Source organism: Magnolia sinica, chromosome 12, assembly GCF_029962835.1.
Source record: "Magnolia sinica isolate HGM2019 chromosome 12, MsV1, whole genome shotgun sequence".
NCBI classification, from domain to species: domain Eukaryota; kingdom Viridiplantae; phylum Streptophyta; class Magnoliopsida; order Magnoliales; family Magnoliaceae; genus Magnolia; species Magnolia sinica.
Genome location: NC_080584.1, coordinates 53,166,998 through 53,187,994, shown reverse-complemented (window position 1 = coordinate 53,187,994; position 20,997 = coordinate 53,166,998). Strand labels below are relative to the sequence as shown.

Sequence of the window (20,997 nt, the reverse complement as noted above, 5' to 3'; positions counted from 1 at the left end):
ACGGACAGACTGTTGTTTTTAGGATTTGTTGTAACATCCACTGCATTCGTGTGGACGATGAAAAGGTGCGAGCTATTAGGGAATGGCCGATCCCGACAAACATTCATGAGGTGAGGAGTTTTCATGGGTTGGCGACTTTCTATCGTCGATTTGTGCGAGATTTTAGCACCATAGTCGCGCCTATAACAGATTGCATGAAAAAAGGCCCGTTTCAGTAGACCGATAAAACTGATAAGAGCTTTCATGAGATCAAGCATCGTTTGTTTACAACACCGGTCTTGGTGCTTCCTAATTTCGACAAATTGTTTGAGGTTGAGTGTGACACTTCATACGTCGGAATTGGAGGAGTATTATCACAGAAAGCCTTCTACTACTCAGCGAAGCGCGAAGAAGTGGTCGACTTATGAGCTTGAGTCGTACGCAGTTGTTCAGGTGACATTGGCGGCATTATTCGATTCAAAGAGAGTTTGTTTTGTAAACACGGACCATCAAGCATTAAAGTTGATTAGTCAGACTAACGTGAATCGTGTGCATGCTAGATGGGTATGCGTTTACGAGAATTCACGTCGCTCAAGCACAAGTTAGAGCAAGTAAACAAGGTGGTGATGCACTTAGCCGTCATCACTACTAGTTACAATGAGCAACGAGGTAGTCGGCTTTGACTATCTTAAGGAGCTGTAAGATGAGGACTTTAAAGATTCTTGGATGAAGTGTCAAGAAGGTCACCCGTGACCTTCATATACAGTACGATTTTCTCTTCAAAGGGAATCGATTGTGCATCCCCAAAGTTCTCTGAGGGAAGATTATTCAGAGCTACATGGAGGTGGCCTTGGTGGACACATAGGTGAGACAAGACGCGAGATCTTATGAAAGAGCGGTATTCAGCACAATTAGTACGTGATGTGGGAAAAGCCGTACAACGTTGTCATGTTTGTCGAACCTCCAAGGGGCAGCCTCGGAATACCACCCCATTATCTGTCCCTGACGGTCTTGGGAGGATTTATCAATGGACTTCGTGCTTGGTCTCCCACGAACACAACGTGGCATGGATTCGGTGTTCGTGGTGGTAGATCGTTTCAAGATGGCGCACTTTATCCCATGCAAGAAGACCATCGATGCAACACACGTGGCGAATTTATTTTTCAGGGAGGTCGTACGGCTACACGGGGTCCCCAAGACCATTACTTCCGATCGTGACACGAAGTTCATTAGCCATTTTTGGCGGACTTTATGGAATCGATTCGATACACGACTTCAATTCAGCAGTGCTTACCACCCATAATGACTACGCCATACTAAGTAGAGAATTGGGCAATTAAGAAGGCAACATGTACGAACATTGTGGAGATGAGAATGTTAAGATGGATTTGTGGAAGCCTAGGAAGGACAGAATTATTGTGGAACGCCTTCGTCTAAGTAATCCTACCTTTGCACAAACAAATTCATTGGTTTCTACTGTAATGTCCGCAAGCACTACAACTCTTCGGTATCCAGGATACATGAACAATGACCAGGTTGGTCTTCTTGCCTCTTTGATCCCAACTCCAAGATGTCATTTCCTAATGATAGGGTATACGCCACTCATTATGGAGCGTCAGGTAAGATTTCAAATATAGTAGGAGGTCTACTTCCTAATGTATTGGAACTTTCAATTAGATTTGGTTGGGTCATATATAACAAAATGAGAACTAGTAAAATTATAGAAATATTACTAACGCAATCCAAATTTAAGCTTGGGATGTGAAATTACTATTCTCAGTTGATATGGGTTTCAAAGTACGGATTGGCTACAAACAAATCCACACGTACTGCCTCCTTGAAGAGTTCCTTACTGACATAAATTACACTACCATAGTTAAGAGTTACACATGCTATAGAGGCAAATATCATATACAATTGTGAATTTGGCTCATTAATTACAATTACAAGGATAAACATTGTAAAATTCTACAAACGTAAATTCATTAATCAGAAGTTTTAAAAGGATTTAAAAGGATACAGATAAGATCTATAGATTGACAAGATATAATTAGATCACAACTTACAATCAGATAATATCCTATCACCATTAATTTCAGCCAATTAACCCCAACTTACAGAACTCAAATGGTGAATAGAGCTTCCTCTGCTAAAGTGTTTAGAGGATGGCTTTAGAATCTACAAGCTAAAAAATTAGTAGAATCAAGATAGAATATCCAGTATGCAACTTTAGTAGGATTAATAGATGTGAAACTTAATACTTTAAAAAAAAAAAAAAAAAAAAAAGATGCAAGACTTAAGCGAAAGAAATGATGGCTGGGGTATTCCTCATAATGATCATTTTTGCTATCTGCGCTCTAGTGATCACATAATAAGACTTGTTGAATGATGTAGTAATGCAATCTCTAGATTGTTGTGTGAGCACTACATACCAATGAAACTTAAAGGAAATTTCAAGAAAGCTATATAACGACTATGCCATACGAAGTAGAGAATTGGGCAATTAAGAAGGCAACATGTACGAACATTGTAGAGATGAGAATGTTAAGATGGATTTGTGGAAGCCTAGGAAGGACAGAATTAAGAAGGAATTATATGAAGCAACCTTGGAATTGGAGATAAAATGACTAAGAGCTGGTTGAGATGGTTCAGCCATGTGCTAAGAAAACTGAAGACAACCATCTTTTCGGGCCTTCCCCTTGCCATTTTAAAGCATTGAACTTGCACAAACTCACTTCTTCTAACTAGCACAATTCTTGATATCCATTACACATTACCAAACCATCTAAGTCCACTTTCCCTCATCTTGTTACACATTAGTGCTACTCCTACATTCCCTCAAATGATATTGCTTCTAAAGTCTAAATTGTAAATTATCAAGTTATAACTGCATGATAATTTTAATGCCTTTTGAAGTCTCTCTCATATGGTTATCCATGATAAACACGGAAACAAATAAAGAACAAGAATACTTCTTGAGCCATAGACATAATCAATAGACTATAGGATTACCTTGCTGAAATCCTGATATTCCAACTTTTAGACCATTCACAGCTGACATAAAGGGGTGGAAAATGAACAAAGGAATAAATAAATAAAACATAACTGGATCTTAGATAAAAGAAGGCCTTTTATATGCAAGAAGAATGGTCTACATGATAAAATTCTTCCCAGGAAAACAATACAAAACCTGACATTGCAGGAGTAATAACCCCATCTGCTATCACCATGGAAGTACCGGCAAGCACTAACATGAGCAGAGAAGCTTTTTCAGTCCCAGTGAATCTCAAGACGCTCCTTAACTTTTAGTGACCTCTCAAGCTTAGGCGACGGCACCTTGAGCCTGAAACTCGATATACGAGCATCAGATGGCAATTGGTTTGGGAGAAGACTGACCTTTGCATTCCTGCAAATCAACAAGTATAAAGCAAATGTGCCCCCTGTTATGACATAGAAAACATGCCCTCATGAGAAGATAGATAAGGCTGCACTTGGACACTTGATCTGATTCAACAACTATAAATAAATAGATTACATGATATGTTAATAGCTGGTCTATGCAAGAAATACTTTAAGAAAACATTTGGAATCAAACTTCGAGAGGCTTTGATGATATGTTAATAGCTGGTATTAAAGCCAAGGCCACTTTTAATAGCTACACATTATCACTCTTGAAAGTTAAGGTCTAATGCATCCCATGTCTATTTGCCAGCTGCATTCTATGCTTTTCTGATTTCTTTCAAGCATTTCTTTAATGTCATAAGATAATGTAGTCTAGCTTCTGTCGTTATTAATACCCAACTTTTTTTTATTAGCAACAAGAAAATGGACTCGCCATTCTTCCATAGATCTGTTTGGGCATGTTGCACCTATGAAGTTCATTAGCCATTTTTGGCGGACTTTATGGAATCGATTCGATACACGACTTCAATTCAGAAGTCCTACCACCCACAGATCGATGGGCGACCGAAGTTGTGAATCGCACGTTGGGAAACCTCCTTCGCGTATTTCGGGAGAAAAACCGAAGGCAGTGGGACTTGGCCTTGTCTCAAGCGAGTTTGCATTCAACAACATGGTGAACCGCTCAACAGGGAGATCACCATTCCAGTTATATACGGACGAGTGCCTCGCCACACACTTGACTTGGTCCCTCCGCCCAAGCACCTGTGCACGAGCATTGCGGCAGAACATATGGCGGACAAGATCATGGGCATCCATGCGAAAGGCCGACCAAGCTACATGCCTCGAACGAGAAGTACAAGGAACAAGCGGACAAGCATCGGCGACAAAAAGTGTTCGAGGTGGGCGACCGCGTTATGGTCCATCTGCGCAAAGAGAGATTTCCGACCGGGACGTACAACAAGTTGAAAAATAAGAAGATTGGACCCATCCCAATCATCCGAAAGATTAATGATAACGCTTATATTGTTGATCTTCCAGATGACATGGCAATCTCACAGACTTTTAATATCGCGGACCTGACCGAGTATCATGAACCAGAGCTTGACGATAACTCGAGGACGAGCTCTTTTGAAGTGGAGGAGACTGATGTAGAGCGGGTCGCAGACAATTACATGGCCAAGATGGATCAAAAAAGGCCTGGTCGACGACAGAAGTGATCCAGACCATCGAACCTTAAATCGGGCGTATCTTGCAATCCGGAATGAGTTATCTGACGTAAAATATATGATTTTGGGGTAGAACGAGCTACTGAAGCCAACCAACCCGGCTATGCCGGGTTGCGCAGCCCGGAATTACGAAAAACCCCTGGATCGACGGTCGTTTCCCTGTTTTAATTTCGTTTTTACTATAAATAGTAAGTTTTAGTTTGATTATAACTCTTCATCCGTCGGGCTTTAGGAGTTGCGCCCAACGTGAAAAGAGCTTAGAATAATTAGGAGAATGGTTTGGTGAAGCCAAATAGGACACTTACTATTTTTGGCCGAAAACCTTGCGCACTAGTAGACATCACGACCGTCTATAAATAGTAAGTTTACTATTTATAGTAAGTCGCGGATTCTAAGAGTTTGAGTTGTAGTTTGCTTCTAATTTCTTTCCCATTGCTTGGTAGCCCTATTTAAAGGGTTGTGAACTCGTTTTTATTCATCAATTAATCAATTTCGAATTTATTAGAATTTATTCCTATTTTCTGCTTTCTTTTCCTCGTGGATTCGAGAAGTCTCTGTGAGGAGTCCAGAGAAGCTCCGTGGATTCGGGGTAGTTATCCTCATCACGTTCATCCCTGCGTCAAAAAAGATGACCAAAGATTGGATGGCAAGGAACTTTCAATTAGATTTGGTTGGGTCATATATAACAAAATGAGAACTAGTAAAAAAAATATATATATAAATATTACTAACTCAATCCAAATTTAAGCTTGGATGTGAAATTACTATTCTCAGTTGATATGGGTTTCAAAGCATGGATTGGCTGCAAACAAATTAGACGTACTGCCTCCTTGAAGAGTTCCTTACTGACATAAATTACACTACTGCGGTTACGAGTTACACATGTTATAGAGGCAAATATCATATACAATTGTGAATCTGGTTCATTAATTACAATTACAAGGATAAACATTGTAAAATTCTACAAAAGTAAATTCATTAATTAGAAGTTTTAAAAGGATTTAAAAGGATACAAATAAGATCTACGGATTGACAAGATATAATTAGATCACAACTTACAATCAGATAATATCCTATCATCCATCAATTTCAGCCAATTAACCCCAACTTACAGAGCTTAAACGGTGAATAGAGCTTCCTCTACTAAAGTGTTTGGAGGAAGGCTTTAAAATCTGCAAGCTAAAAAATTAGAAGAATCAAGATAGAATATCTAGTATGCAACTTTAGTAGGATTAATAGATGTGAAACTTAAACCTTCAAAAAAAAAAAAAAAAAAGAAGATGCAAGACTTAAGCGAAAGAAATGATGGCTAGGGGATTCCTCATAAGGATCATTTTTGCTATCTACATTCTAGTGATCATATAATAAGACTTGTAAAATGATGTAGTAATGCAATCTCTAGATTGTTGTGTGAGCACTACATACCAATGAAACTTAAAGGAAATTTTAAGAAAGCTATATAACGACTATGCCATACGAAGTAGAGAATTGGGCAATTAAGAAGGCAACATGTACGAACATTGTGGAGATAAGAATGTTAAGATGGATTTGTGGAAGCCTAGGAAGGACAGAATTAAGAAGGAATTATATGAAGCAACCTTGGAATTGGAGATAAAATGACTAAGAGCTAGTTCAAATGGTTCGGCCATGTCCTAAGAAAACTGAAGACAACCATCTTTTCGGGCCTTCCCCTTGCCATTTTAAAGCATTGAACTTGCACAAACTCACTTCTTCTAACTAGCACAATTCTTGATATCCATTACACATTACCAAACCATCTAAGTCCACTTTCCCTCATCTTGTTACACATTAGTGCTACTCCTACATTCCCTCAAATGATATTGCTTCTAAAGTCTAAATTGTAAATTATCAAGTTATAACTGCATGATACTTTTAATGCCTTTTGAAGTCTCTCTCATATGGTTATCCATGATAAACACAGAAACAAATAAAGAACAAGAATACTTCTTGAGCTATAGACATAATCAATAGACTATAGGATTACCTTGCTGAAATCCTGATATTCCAACTTTTAGACCATTCACAGCTGACATAACTGCAATTTGGGGGGGGGGGGGGGGTGGTGGTGTGGAATGAACAAAGGAATAAATAAATAAAACATAACTGCATCTTAGATAGAAGAAGGCCTTTTATATGCAAGAAGAATGGTCTGCATGATAACATTCTTCCCAGGAAAACAATACAAAACCTGACATTGTAGGAGTAACAACCCCATCTGCTACCACCATGGAAGTACCGGCAAGCACTAACATGAGCAGAAGCTTTTTTAGTCCCAACGAATTCTCAAGACGCTCCTTAACTTTTAGTGACATCTCAAGCTCAGGCGACAACACCTTGAGCCTGAAACTCGATATACGAGCATCAGATGGAAATTGGTTTGGGAGAAGACTGACCTTCGCATTCCTGCAAATCAACAAGTATAAAGCAAATGTGCCCCCTGTTATGACACAGAAAACATGCTCTCATGAGAAGACAGATAAGGTTGCACTTGCACACTTGATCTGATTAACTGTAAATAGATAGATTAGATGATATGTTAATAGCTGGTATATGCAAGAAATACTTTAAGAAAACATTTGGAATCAAACTTCGAGAGGCTTTGATGATATGTTAATAGCTGGTATTAAAGCCAAGGCCACTTTTAATAGCTACACATTATCACTCTTGAAAGTTAAGGTCTAATGCATCCCATGTCTATTTGCCAGCTTTATTCTATGCTTTTCTGATTTCTTTCAAGCATTTCTTTGATGTCATAAGATAATGTAGTCTAGCTTCTGTCGTTATTAATACCCAACTTCCTTTTTTTTTAGCAACAAGAAAATGGACTCGCCATTCTTCCATAGATCTATTTGAGCATGTTGCACCTGTGAATTGTGATATGCTACTGATCTGGAATGACTACTGTAGGACTACAAAAGGAATGCTTTTATGGAGGTAGATTTGAGATGTTCAAACACCTTACAAAGCATGGAGAAAAGGTTGTAGGCTACTTGTCATGCTCCTGATGCAAAAGTTGATCATGTTTTCAAAGTAAGTTGTTAAAAAAGAATACATACCAATGTTGAAGAAAGCAATACCAATGTTGAGGAAATCACAATCTAGTTATTTCCACTTTACTAACAAACAATTGCAGTTAATTTCAATACTGTATCCAAACACAAACATAGAGAACAATACCTGAAACTAATAGTTGGCCGAAAAGGTGCAGGTAGATCCGAGACGGATCTCAATTCATATGAGTCCATAACTGAGCTCATTTCATCAAAATCTACTAACCACAACAAATTCAATAAAAACTTTTCTCATGAACTTAAAAAAAAAAAAAAAAAAAAAAAAAATCTATCCAAAAACAAGGAACCAAAGATATACTTCAACATAAGTTTTCATTTTCCTCATGAATTTTAACAGAAATTGAATAATCTTCTCAGATCTAAGGTTTTGGATTTGTGATGGGTAAACTGCTAAGCTACATTAGAATCTTAGTTTATTAGGGATCCTTAAACTGATTGGAATTTACCAAGATGTCAGAACTGGTACTACAAAATTTGTTTCCCATCTTTCAAAAAATAATAATTAAAAAAAAAAATCACTATTTGGATGTCACCAAAATGCAGAGAGCGCATCCCACCACCTGCACTATGGCAGAGAACACCCAAAAATTTTCAAAAAAAAAAGAAGTAATAGCATACCTGATAACAGGTTTGCCACATGAAAAAGCAAGTGGCTAAGAAGTTAAATAAAAGAAGGTGACTGCCACAATAGTGTGGTCCTCCAACACCATGTATGAAGAGAAGGAATCTGTGACAATATTGATGTGGGCAACTTACTTGAAAATGACGATTAAGTGGCAGTGCGCTATTGTTGCCTCCGATAAATCAGCAGATATTTCGGAAAACCCTGAACACAAAAGTAAGGTGTAAGTAGAAGACTGTGAAACAACCCACCATATTAATCATAGTATCGAAAACAATAGAACACAAGATCTGTGAAGATCAAAAAGAGGAGATAATGGAGAGTTAGTAATGAATTAAACTACATAAAACTGTGGACATTGAACCCATCAGGTCATCAAATGGATAACCGGTCATGGACCCCACTTTCAGAAATTGGAATATTCGACTACAATTTCTCATCAATATATCCAGGCATGTGAGACCCATGCATGTTATTCAAATAGAACATACCATGGATTCATTGTACCCCTGAGTTAACTCAGTTGAATTAGCATTTTGTGTTCTAGGTGCACATGAAGCTTGTTGAAAAACAAGAGGAACCGAAATTACTTGACGATGCCGAAGATGAGAGAATGCTGATTCTGTTTCACTCCTATTTGATGGATACCTAGAATATGAATTTCCAAAACCCTTACATACAGTTAGAATAGTTTAATCAATGACATGAGAAAAGTAAACTTGAAAATTCAGGTGAAATTAATAGTGTCCATCCCAATCTGGATTCATATTCACATGAAGGGTGATAATGCACGACTTTGACTAAGATTTCTTCCTAAAACCCATTCAAGGAATTTTCCATAGGTTCTCTTCTACATGCATTTATATGAAGAACTAGATATGCTTGAAAAACCAACTGTAAGACAATATAGTTGTTGACCCCTGAATAAATCTTAACAGAGATGTGACTGCTTTCAGTTTGTGTATTTAGTTTTAGGATGGAAGAGAAGGATCCGTCAATAAGACAAAGCTACCGTTGAGATCTGTGCAATCCATTACAGTACTTCTCCCATTACAACTCAGCATGAGCCCCACATCTCCACACAAAAGCTGAACATCAAAGTAGTCCAAATGGTTTACAATACTGTTCTAAGTCATGAACATACAAAACAAAACAAGTAAAGCCTAGAGTGGCATTGTATGATGAAATCATGGGGAAGAAAAGAGAGATGCATGCCCACTAAAAGATGGGTCTTCAACAGTACCATTACAAACCTTCTTGACTGTATGCATCAGGCTTCCCAATCCCATTTTGTATAGCTACACTTGAAAGTGTAGGGGAATGAGATAGCAGATCTTGCAACAAAATGGATCAGATGTGGAGCACAAAAAACAATATAAAAAGGAACCATTAATATATCCAACTTTGAATACAAGGGCTTATGAACCATAAATTATTTTATAACTTCTAATTGAAGGGTAACTTCACCTGGAAAATTTGGAAGCAACAAGCCATTGAAAAATGAAGACAAGTGTTCCAAGAGAGACTATCAACATAGATTCTTAGGCTGCAACATCCACATCTCACTTACTTTCAAGCTCCCTCCTTCCCTCTTAGTGCATTTGGGTGTACTACCAAATCATGGTTGGTGGAGCTTCCATGGCGTTTGGGGCAGTCTGGAAAACAAAAACTACATCAATGAGGGCCTCTCTTTCCATGGAGTTCTGCTAACTAGGCTTCTAATTCGGTCAGAGTTCATCCTCTTGGCCTTGCAAACCTAGAACACCCAAATGTACTCTTTAAGTCTCAACACATATTGTTAATGCATTGTATCGGCCTTGAAAAGGAGCACTTGTACCAACATTTCAACCTCATCAAGATTTGTCAAAGCTCCACAAATATAAGATTTCTTTATATATATATATAGTTACAAATATAAGAAAATACAAGTAAAAATGAAAATATTGGAAGAAGGTATGCAAGGTATCAAGCGAGGCAACGTAAGGATCCATTGGGTAACGATTACATTCTCTCTTCATCTTTTTCTCTTATTCTCAAAATCCATGATTGGTTGCAATTGGAGCATTAATGCCAGGAACTTCCCTTCGAAATGCATTTTTAATGACAAGTAAGTTCTCTCATATGCATCTAATATTGATCTGACTCACTATGTTGTTCCAGTGTTGATATATCATCATGCAGGAATTGGACCCTTAGAATGACTAAGATGAGAAGCAACAATAGCTGGTGAATGCCAACACTGTGTGTGTTTTGGGCATGACACCCATCTATTTCTTTTGTGCAGGAATGGGTTCATATCTTTTGGAGACCTTAAATGATCGTTATAGCAAAAGGCTTGTTTAGACATATAGTGTATTTCCCAATCAGATGGAGACAAGTGATGTTGTGGTCCATCCATGCAACTCGCTTTTGGCTCTCAAACGATTGACTCTAAATGCTGATTGTGTTGTTGTTCTTGACAACACTGCACTAAACAGGATTGCTGTGGAACACCTTCATCTAAGTAATCCTACCTTTGCACAAACAAATTTATTGGTTTCTACTATAATGTCCACAAGCACTACTACTCTTCGGTATCTAGGATACATGAACAATGACCTGGTTGGTCTTCTTGCCTCTTTGATCCCAACTCCAAGATGTCATTTCCTAATGACAGGGTATACGCCACTCAATGTGGAGCATCAGGTAAGATTTCAAATATAGTAGGAGGTCTACTTCCTAATGTATTTGGAGTAAGATGACAGCTCAGGTTACATCCATCCTTATATGACACAATTTTAATTTTAACATGACTAAGAATATAAAATAGTGGAAAGAAATTCTAGTCATTGTGTAATATGTCGACACTCAAAACTTCTAGCACTGGAATGGACAAAGAAAACAATGATATCTGAGTCCAAATAGAGACTCACTACCATTGCTTGCCCTTGTCACTCTCCCGTGGTTGCTTGCCGGGCATCACTATAGGGCAATCCAAACTGATCAGTGGGATTTTTCCCTATGGCTCATCCATGGTGAGGACTACTTAATGAACACTGGTTCACCATGTTGTCAGGCATAAGGGGTGAGCAACAAATGACAAGCAGTGCTAGAGAAATTTGTCTAACTATACTAAAAAAACAAGAAGGAAAAGAACAAGATAATAACATATTAGAGGCAATTACCATTATTACCATAAGGAACTTGGGAATCCAACAGGAGAAGACAAACAACTCACCCAAGCAAGCTTGCATTTCCAGGCACTGATGGAATCCCAATGCTTGCAGTTCCACTTGTATCTCTCGTTGTTAACTATAACCAAAAACAATAGAAACCAATGAAAACTCAGTATATAACAGAGAAGAATTGATAAACCATGTAATATTGCCGATTAACAAAAGATTTTACAGCTAGAATCTCCTGCATAGCAGTAGCAACATTTCTCACAAAAGCTAACAAATCAAGCACAACACAAGAAACCAATATGGTCTCTTTACTTTAAGCACCCATATGTCTACCAATCAGGCCCACTAGATACGCATAATCCTCTAATCTCATGGGCCACCGATCCAAACAATGCAGTCTATTTGATCAATGATGGCCCACCAACTTCAACATCTTATGTAATGCATAACCAAATGTATGCTACAGGCTCATGGACTAAGATATCAGCATCCTCATGCAAATGGACCTCTGATACATGACTGTCATCTCTTAGACAACACCTCTATACTAATCCACAATTAGGGAATCGACACTACAAATCCCTAATTAGGGATTCGAAACTCAAAAATTCCTAATACACAAATCATTGCATAATGTTACTTGAAGGATTAAAAATGCCAAAAAAATGCCCAAATTGATATGAATAAATAAGGACAGAGAGAGAGAGAGAGAGAGAGAGAGAGAGAGAGAGAGAGAGAGAGAGAGAGAGAGAGAGATACCTAATGTTGCAGCAGAATGCTCCTTGATGTGCGGTAGATCGAGCGGAAAGAGAGATACATGATGTTGCAGCAAAGGGCGGAGGAGATAGAGAGAGAGGACTAGGGTTTTGAGAGAGAGAGAGAGAGAGAGCGAGCGGAGAGGGAGAGGGAGAGGGAGAGGGAGGGAGGGAGAGGGCCGGAGATGGAGAAGGAGAAGCAGAGAGAGGGAGTGCGCTCGAGAGGGAGAGAGAGAGAGGCACAGAGAGGGAGGGAGAGGAAGAGCGAGTGGAGAGGGAGTGACAGAGAGAGGGAGAGAGAGGGAGTGAGTCGCGTGAGAGTGGGAGTTAGGTTAGGTTTTTTTTTTCTTTTATACATAGGGACCCTCCTGATAGTCGTTAAAATTGGCAGCCGGCAAAGGGCCGGTCCATTGGTCGGCTAAGGCCCTCTTTCTTGCAGTGTATGAATCCACATAAATGCAATGTGGTTTAAGATGCAAAAACTAATAATAAAATAGATGACTTAAACTGGCAAGGTAATAAAAGGTCCATACAGCAATATGGCAATGTATTAGAAGGTATCATTTTTACATCTAGGGGGTGCACACGGAACCAGTAGAACTACTAAACTGGACCGCCGGTTCTAAAAATCAAAGAACTAATTAGTTCAGTTCAGTTCTCGATTTTGGGTTATGTAGAATTGAATCGAACTATAGAACCAAACTGTAGAACTGAACTTGGTACTGGACTAGCCCAAGCAATAAATATTTTTTTAAAATTTAAGCATAAAAAAAAACAAACAAAAAAAACCCTAATCTCTTCATACTGCCCAAGCCCCAGTTCTATTCTCATCTCTCTCTCTCTCTCTCTCTCTCTCTCTCACAAGACAGCCACCGACCACCCACCGCCCGACGCCCACCAATTCACACTGGCCACGACTTCTCCTCACCCAACCATGGCCTCTCTCTCTCTCTCTCTCTCTCTCTCTCTCTCTCTCTCTCTCTCTCTTTCTACCCAGAACTGTAGAACGAACTGGTTTTTATAGTCTGGTTCCGATTTTCTTGAAACCATTAAGAACGATTTGGTTCTGATTTCACCCCAAAACCTAACCGAACCGACCCGTGTGCACCCCTATTTACATCGGTTCTTAAGCCGAAATAGTCAACACACTCCTCTACAAGGAAAACCAGAAATATGCCACTATATGTGCCAGCGTGGCATACAGATGAAATATCCAAGCAATCCATCGGCTGGGTCTTTTAGAAAATATACTGATGGATGCACCAAAAAATAAAAATAAAATAAAATATGAATTTGTTCTTCACTGGGCTGAATCACGTAAACTGATTCGCTATCCGTAAAGCGTGATTCGCCCCCTTATCAAATTGCTTATGGTTTATAGGCGAATTGCTTCTAGGATAAGACAAGTCTGTCTGGATCCGGTGTGCAACAATCACGATGGGTCCACTTAGGAACGTTTTAACGTAGTAGATTTGTTCTGGCAAAATCAAATAGTGGTCTAGTTCACAATATTCTAAATGGGATATCTGGAGAATTTGATGGGAGAGATGGTGTTGAGATGATGGATTTGGACCGGAATGGTCCAGTTTATATAGGCTCCACATAATGGACCGTTGCTAGGTGGCTATCATTGGTTTAGAATGCTTGGAAAACATTTCTAACCATTGACCATTAATCCCAGACGTTTTTGGTCGTCAGATCACAAGATCTAACCGTTAGATCATCATGGCTCGTTCGTTTTCAGACCATTTTGGCTTTCAAGGCAGCTAGCTATTTTCAGAAACTGCTGAACGTTTCAGATTTATGATCCGACCATTCTCAGTTGCCTATAAAACCCAGGCTCATTTCAGACTCACAGCCCTTAGGCTTTGACCAAATACATCACACCACGATAGCACCATCTCGCGACGGTTCGCTTAAGGTCGCGAGGGAGCGACTACTGTGCGACACGATGCGCACGTGCGAAGTGCAAAGTGCACCAACTAGCGCCACTATAGCCACACTGCCCTCTCCCACACCCATGCCTGTGCCCGTGCCCATGCCCGAGCTCGAGCGCTCGTGTGTGCGTGTGTTCCAGTGCAACCCGAGCATCTTCACATCCAAAACATCCAAGTAAGAATACTCTTCACAAGTCCACATATAAACCCCAAAAAGATTTTCACCATTTCTGATGTGGGATAAAGCACACACCGCACTTTTGGATTTGAAATTTTTGAAAAATATTTTAGTGGCAAAATTCTGAAATTTTGAAATTTCAAATTTTTTAAAAAACCACAAAATTTCAACAATCCCCCACTGGTTTTTTTTTTTTTTTAAACAATAGAAAAATGCTCTGCCATAATAATAGTTATTATGCATAAAGAAAGATATCTTGTGATTTGAATCCTTCCTTAGTGTAAGTATTTTAAAGTTATTTCGAAATTTTTGGTTGTTGTAGCATTGAACCAGTTATTACTACACACATAATGACTCTTACGTTATGTGTTCCTCCATATTACTCGCTTAGCACTTTTAATGGCCATGTGCTTATCCTGTTTCATGAATGATCCTGAGATAACTTTAACTCTCATGAGAAGTGGCACTACTTCTACGTTCACATAGGTGAAATCCTTCCAGTGTTTCCATTACTTAAACACTTGTCCTATTTGACTGGATTTCATTAAGAGTTTAATACTCAACCCTCTTTTATAATGGCCAACACTTTCATCTTAGATGAGATTATTTAAATATAGTGCTGAAACTTTTCACTTATTAGTGAATTGTGGTTACTCATTGAACTCAATATTTAGAGATTTTTTAATTTTGGGTTGGGTTTCTTTCACTGGTAGAACTTTGATTAAAAAGTTTCAACCCCATCCCTCTATATGTTGTCTTTACTACTTCTCTCGTCAGAGTTTAGTAAAAGGATTAGCCAAGTTATTACTTGACTTCATATATGAGATTGCAATGATTCCATCTTAAATCAATTGCCTTACATAATCATATCTCAAACTTATGTGTCTAGACTTCCATTATAGGTACCGTTGTATGCTCTTGCTAGATGGCTTCACTATCACAATGAAGTGAAACAGCTGGTATAGCTTCGCATAGAATAAGATTTTTAATAGAAGATCCCTTAACCACTTAACCTCTTTGCCTGTAGAAGCCAAAGCTATGAACTCAAATTCCATTATTAATTGTATTATGTAAGTTTGTTTCTTGGATCTCTAAGATATAGCTGCACCGCCTAAGGTGAATATCCACCCTGTAGTGGAGTTGTTGTCCCCTGCACTCGATATCCAACTTGCATCGGTATATCCTTCCAATACAGCTGAAAATTTTGAGTAAAATAGCCCTAGTTTTTTAGTTTTTTTAGATAACCTAGAACTCTACTTGTAGCTTTCTAGTGTTCAACAGTTGGATTACTCGTAAACCTACTTAGTTTACTCACAGCATATGCTATATCCGGTCTTGTGCATTGCATCGCATACATAAGATTGCCTATAGCACTAGCATACTCTAGTTGTGCAACCGTTCTTCCACTGTTTTCTATTAACTTGATACTTGGATCAAATGAGGTTTTTGCCTCTTTGATTTACTTATTTAGTATTTTCTCAATATAATAAGACTGACAAAATGCGAAACCTCTACTATGTTTTTTAACTTTGATACCTAATGTAGTATCCACTTGTCCAAGATCCTTCATTTTGAAAACTGAAGAGAAAAACTTCTTTGTTACAGTTACACCTTCCATTTTGTTATTAATTATTAACAGATCATCTACATACAAGCATATGATTACAACATAATCATTACACACTTTTGAATATATGTATTTATCCGCAATATTATGTTCAAAACCATAAGACAGAACTTTAGAATCAAATTTATCATGTCATTATTTTGGTTGTTGCTTTAATCCATACAAAGGCTTAATAAGTCTACACACTTGTCTTTCATCACCTGGTAGAACAAACCCTTCTGGTTGCTCTATGTATACCTCCTCATTAAAATCACTATTCAGGAATGCTGTCTTCACGTCCATTTGATGGATATAAAGATGATGTAAGGATGCTAGAGCGAATAAGATCCTAATCGATTTATTCTAGCTACTGGTGAATAAGTGTCAAAACAATCGATTTCTTCTTTCTGTCGGAAACCCTTAGCAACTAATCTTGCCTTAAAGGTTTGAATTGTACCATCAATGTGATATTTTTTCTTAAATACCCACTTATAACCTATTGGTTTAAAACCTAGAGGTAGATATACCAGTTCCTATGTTTGTTTAGATATTATTGAATCAATTTCATCATTAATGACCTCTTTTCAAAAAGTGGAGTCGCTTAAAGACATAACTTCACTAAAGGTTTTATGTTCATCTTCTATAATTAAAATTATATGTATTTTCCTAATCACCTTCTCTCTATCACCATCAACTAGATGAAAAGAGAGTCGCTGAGAGTCTATTTGATCAGGATCAAGACTCTTCTCTACTCTTGCTCTTTGGCTCTTACGAGGTTCACTTAGTGTTTCTACTTCTAGTTGTGTTGCTTTTATGGTTTCACTAAGAGATTGAATCTCAGTATTCTTTTTCTCCGTGAATACAGAGTTCTCAAAGAACTCTACATCTCTAAACTCTATGATTACATTAGAGTATAATTCTAGAAGTCTGTGGGCCTCACTATGTTGTGCATATCCTACAAGGACACACTTGATAGCTCTTGGTCCTAACTTAGTTCTTTTAGGTTCTGGAGTTCTGCAGTATGAAAGACACCCCCACACTCCAAGATACCCTATGTTTGGTTTTCTTCCTTTCCACATTTTGTATGGATAGGTCTTGGTTTTCTTAGATGGAATTCTATTTAAAACATGACATGTGGCTAACAATGCTTATCGTCATAGGTTTAATGACAACTGTGCTGGTATTAGCAATGAGTTGACCATTTCAACTAAGGTCCTATTTTTTCTCTTTGCTATACCATTTTGTTGTGGTGTATAAGGTATTGTGTACTAATGTATTATGCCGTGTTCTTCACAATAGGTAGAAAATTCATTAGAGAAATATTCTCATTCTCGGTCACTATGAAGGATTTTAATATTTTTAACTAATTGATTTTCTACTTCGAATTTATATATCTTGACTGCATTAAATGTTTTATCTTTTAATTTTAACAGATATATATATATATATATATATATATATATATATATATATATATCTCGAACAACATCTATAAACATTATGAAGTACCTTTTCCCTCCATGGGTAAGAACGCCATTTAGTTCACATATGTTAGCATGTACTAGGTATAATATTTGAGATGATCTCTCAACACTAGGAAATGGTTTCTTTATTATTTAGACCATATGCATACTTCACATTTATCTTTATCACTATTATTGTATGATATTAAGCCGTTCTTAACCATGAATTTTATGGTACTGTAGCTAATATGGGCTAGTCTACCATGCCATAGCATAAAAGACTCAATCATTTAAGTAGAAGAATTCTTTTCATTCAGAGATAATTTGATCATCCCATTACAAGCATATCCCTTACTTATAAAATTTTCATTTTTGGACAAGATCAGCTTGCCCGATTCAAACACAACCCTAATCCCAGATTTGCTTAAGAGATCCCTTGAGATAAGATTCATCCTTATGTCTAGGACAAGCAGTACGTTGGTCAGGATTACCTTCTTTCCAGAGGTAAAGAGTAATTCCACGGTTCGTTTGCCTGTAACTTTCTCCCTTTTTGTTCTTCTTTTCTACTTTTAATGACTCTTGGACAATCCTATCCGTTGATCTTGCCAAATCATTTTAGTTAACTGGTATGATTAACATACGGATTGCCTATGCATTAATTTCCAGTCAAATGCATTCGCATTACTTTCGAAATCAAAATATTGGGCATCCACCCTTAGGGTCTGTTTGGGCGGTGGGATTAGAAGGGATTAGGTGGGATGGGATTCAAAAAACATAATTATTACCCATGGCAGGGATTGTCCCCTTTTGCCATGGGATAAGATTAATGTCATGCTTTATTGGTAATACAGTGGTACATTGAATGAATATACCCACCATCATTTGAAATCACTAAGAATAACACACGTGTTATATCTAAACCATTCATTTGTTTTGTAACCTCATTTTATGGCATGAGCCTAAAAATGAGGTAGATCTAAAACTTATGTGGCCCCAAAGAAGTTTTCAACGGTAAGTATTCAATCCCCATTGCTTTCTATGGTGGGGTCCACTTGAGATTTAGATTTACTTGATTTTTTGGCCCATGCTCTAAAATAATCTCGAAAAATAGGTGGACGGTGTGGATATAGCCCACACATCATGGTGGGACCTACACAACTTGCTAACATTGAGTGAAATTAGCACGGGACCCAATGTAATTCCATCTAATCTAATTCCAAGCTTTTCCATTCTTCCCAAACATGGAGTGGAATTGGCACAGGACCAGATGAATCCCATCCCACCTCATCCCTTCTAATCTCACTGCCCAAACACGCCCTTAGGCTTTTTACGGTCCCCACAGACTCAGGTGTAATGTTCAGTCTTGCCGCATACATAGTAAGATCCTTTGGGTTTGTCATTTTCCTTCTTTTGGGTTTTCTTGAATTTTCCTTGATATTTGTTGGGTTTAAGGGAATCAGACTTCTCATAGTTATTATTTTGGGATGGTCTTTCTATTGCATTCACCTTGGATGAGGATGCACCATTAGTGTCATCCTTTTTGTCTCGGTTATGGGATTCTTCTTCAATACGAAGATGTTTTTGGATTGGTTCCAGGGTGAATTCTTTAGATTTATGCAGTAGCTTCTTCTTGTAGTCTTTCAAGCTCGGAGGCAATTTGACGATAATAGCTCCAACTTTAAAGGATTCAGGTAGGTCTATTTTTAATGCCTTTATCTTATTTACAATTAATTGTAATTTATGGATTTGGGCCAGCAGCGGCAAATTGTCTATTATCGTGAAGTCGAAATGCCAGACAATTAGGAATTTCTGTGTACCTTCCTCTTCAGCCTTGTATTTGTATTCTAGTGCGCTCCATATTTCTTTAGCTGATGTGGTCTCCGTGTACAGATCGTATAACCGATTAGAGAGAGCGTCAAGAATGTGATCACGACACAACAGTTCATCTTCTTGTCACTTGTTCCTAACAACAACTTATTCTGAAGTGTCAGTGTCCTTCGCTTTAGGCAGAGGCTGGAGAGTCGGGTCCAGGATGTAGAAAATCTTTAGAGCAGTTAGTAGGAATTTCAGCTTGTCCTACCACCTAGTAAAATTTGAACTATCAAATCGGTCCAATCGGATTAGATCCTAGTTCATTAGTTTGACTGATGCAACGCTTTCGGTGTCCATATCACGCTTTCAGTGTCCTTAAAGCGTGATTTGCCCCCTTATCAAATTGTTGATGGGTTACAAGCGAATTGCTTCTAGGATAAGACAAGCTTGTCTGGATCCGGTGTGCAGCAATCACGATGGGTCCACTTAGGAACGTTAAACGTAGTAGATTTGTTCTAATAGAACCAAACAGTGGACTAGTTAATATTGTAAATGGGATATCTGGAGAATTTGATAGGAGAGGTGGTGTTGAGATGATAAGTTTAGACTGGAATGGTCATATAGGCTCTAGATAATGAACCATTGCTAGGTGGATATCAATGGTTCAGAATATTTGGAAAACGTTTCTGACCGTTGACCATTAATCCCAAACGTTTCTGGTTGTCAGATCACAAGATCCGACCGTTGGATCATTATAGTCTGTTCGCTTTCGGACCGTTGTGGCTTTCAAGGCAGCTAGCCGTTTTTAGAAACTGCTGAACGTTTTGGATTTATGATCCGACTGTTCTCAGTTGCCTATAAAACCAAGGCTCATTTCAGACCCACGGCCCTTAGGCTCTGACTAGACGTATCGCACATGTACGAAGTGCAAAGTGCGCTAATTAGCACCACTACAGCCACACTGCCCACGCCCGTGCCCGAGCGCGTGCGTGTGTTCCAGTGCGTCTCCACATCCAAAACATCCAAGTAAGAATACTCTTCATAAGTCTATATGTAAACCCCAAAAAGATTCTTACCATTTCTAATCTAGGATAAAGCACACACCGCACTTTTAGATTTGAAAATTCCAAAAAACGTTTTAGCGGCAAAATCCTGAAATTTTGGATTTTGGAACTTTTCAAAAAACCACAATTTCAACAGGAGGGTCTGACTAAAAATGCTCTCATCACACCTAGAAAACAAGAGGCTACACTCATCCAGTAGACCACCACGTTTGAACAGATGGATATCTTCGAAAACTTTAGCAAAGTTCTTTTACACCGTACATCTGTTTCATGAACCGTGGCCCACCTGATTAGTGGTCCAACATGATTCTTGAGCAAAAGTAAAAAAAATTACTTTCCCATGCATTACAAGAAAATGGAGCTTTACCATGGGCCATGAAATTCAAAGGACGTGATGAGTATCCCACAGTAATTTTTGGTATATAGCATATTAACTGGGTGCACTATTAATGAATGGTCCAAACCTTTGACACGTGGCAAGCCTCCCCCCTTTAGATGAGGGTCCTTTCGAACACACTACTGATGAATAACCGCCCCAACATGCTTGGGAGGTGGGTGGGATCCCTTGCTGTGGGATCTACCTTGATGTATCTTCCTTACATCCATGCCGTCCATCCTTATTTAAATTTCATTTTAGGTAACGATAAAAATAATGTAGATCGATATCTCAAGTGGATCATATTACATGAAATAGTAA

At 38.3% G+C, this 20,997-nt stretch overlaps 1 long non-coding RNA gene across 2 annotated transcripts; it reads right to left on the bottom strand.

Annotated features, from left to right (window-relative positions):
* Positions 1-3,433: 3,433 nt before the first annotated feature.
* LOC131221382 (uncharacterized) lies at positions 3,434-12,502 on the bottom strand. 2 transcript variants are annotated; one of them, XR_009159228.1, is made up of 7 exons: positions 12,245-12,502; positions 11,539-11,612; positions 8,912-10,077; positions 8,456-8,525; positions 7,806-7,896; positions 7,586-7,629; positions 3,434-3,495 (listed from the first exon to the last, which is right to left on the bottom strand). It is a non-coding gene; the product is annotated as an uncharacterized LOC131221382 (long non-coding RNA). The 2 variants fall into 2 exon arrangements; XR_009159229.1 differs by lacking the exon at positions 3,434-3,495 and having other exon boundaries at positions 7,207-7,896; positions 8,912-9,448; positions 9,575-10,077.
* Between the last annotated feature and the right edge of the window lie 8,495 nt (positions 12,503-20,997).